Below are 1,869 nucleotides of genomic sequence, written 5' to 3' on the forward strand. Positions count from 1 at the left end.
CCAATGGACTCTGTTTTGGGGGGCATGGGCTGGGAGACGGGGGCTCTCTTAGCAGCCTCATGGCCATCCTATTTGTGGGCAAGACACGGAGAGAGGATGGTCGGGGAGAAAGGAACGTTTAAAGAGGCAGAGTCCATTTAATGCAATACAAACTCCTACCTTTCCAACCTGGAACCGGGGGAGCCTAAGAGGGACTAAGAGATGGCCTTTGGGGACACCAGGCCTTCCTCCTCTCTCCAAGGGGCCTCCTCCTTGCTGGCCTCTCAGCCTCAGCCCTGCCCCACCCTGCCCCGTGTGGCCTGAGCGTACATTTGGTGGGTTTCTCTTGGCGCAACACTCCCTGCGGCCTACGGCGTGGAGTCCAGGCCCCTCTGTGGTCTGCGGTGGGCCCACCCAGCCCCTGCCCTCCTCCCCCTGTCCCCTCAGCCAGCATCCTGCACACTGTTTCTAGCCTCCTGATCTCGGTCCATGCTGTTCCCTCTGCCTGGAATGGCCTGCCCTGCTCACCCATTGGGACCCAACTCAGCCCACTCCAGGACCACCTCCCCCGAGCCTCCCTGCTCCCAGCCAGGCTGAGTTGTTGCCCCTCCTCTGCTCCAGGAGGCCCGTGCGTGGCTGTCATTTCACTCATCACATTGGTGTAACTGCCAGCTTATGTGACAGCCCCCCACCCACACCCCAAATTCTCCTTCCTGCGGATGCGGTGGGCCTGTCTTGGAGAATGCTGATGGGGGTGTTGGGCCCAGGTTCCCAAGCTGCCAGGGCACGGGGTGTGTGTGTGTGAGTGTGAGTGAGTGTGTGTGTGAGTGTGTGAGTGAGTGAGTGAGTGTGAGTGTGTGTGTGTGTGAGTGTGTGTGTGTGTGAGTGTGTGTGTGAGTGTGTGTGAGTGTGCGCGCGTGCGCTGGGAGAGCCGAGGCTCTGCCTGGTCTCACACAGTCAGTGTGGACACAGCCTGGACACTTGATCCCGCCCATACCAGCACCTCTTCCCCATACTGAGTTGCAGGGCTCAACAGAGTGGATATCACTGCAATTGTTTGGGGTTCTGGCTTTCTGAGAGGCGGATGACTCTGCTGCTAAAAAGGGGAGTGGCCCGGCCTGCGTGGCTCAGTGGTTGAGTGTTGACCTATGAACCAGAAGGTCAAGGTTCAATTCCTGGTCAGGTCACATGCCTGGATTGCGGGCTCAATCCCCAGTGTGAGGCGTGCAGGAGGCAGCCCCGCAATGATGCTTTTTCATCATTGATGTTTCTCTCTCTCCCTCTCCCTTCCTCTCTGAAATCAATAAAAATACTTTTTTAAAAAAGAGGGAAGAAAAATTGGACGAGTGAACCCCCAGACAAGAATCCAGCGCTACTGGAGGGGGGTCTCTGAGACCCAGCCCCTTCTGTGGGGTCTCTAAGTCAAGATCAGCAAAGGCACCGTCTGTTTATTTACTTATTTACCTACTAACTGGTAGGCATTGAACTGAGAATAGAGATCCACTCATCAGCATGAAAAGATCAACACCCAAAACAAACAAAGCAAAACAAAACAAAACTCAAAGTATATGTTTGCAAACTCAATAGGGGTTACTCTGGGTAGCCACAGAAGCACAGGTGTGGTTTATAATCTTGTTTGTCAACATTTAAGGACTATTATCTTGTCACATGCAAATGTTTGAAAACAGCTACTAGAACTTTTTATTGGGAAATGTGCAAACATACATGAAAGTAGAACAAAGAATTCCTGTGGGCCCGTCACCCAGCTTCAATAGTCTTTAACCCCCTTCCTGCTTTGTCTGCTGTTCTCATTTTGCCAAGTCTGTTCAAGCAAAGTCCGACATTGTGCCATGTCATCCATAAATGCTTCCGTGCGCTTCTCTAGCCCAG

This window comes from Myotis brandtii, unplaced genomic scaffold (genome assembly GCF_000412655.1).
Source record: "Myotis brandtii unplaced genomic scaffold, ASM41265v1 scaffold469, whole genome shotgun sequence".
NCBI classification, from domain to species: domain Eukaryota; kingdom Metazoa; phylum Chordata; class Mammalia; order Chiroptera; family Vespertilionidae; genus Myotis; species Myotis brandtii.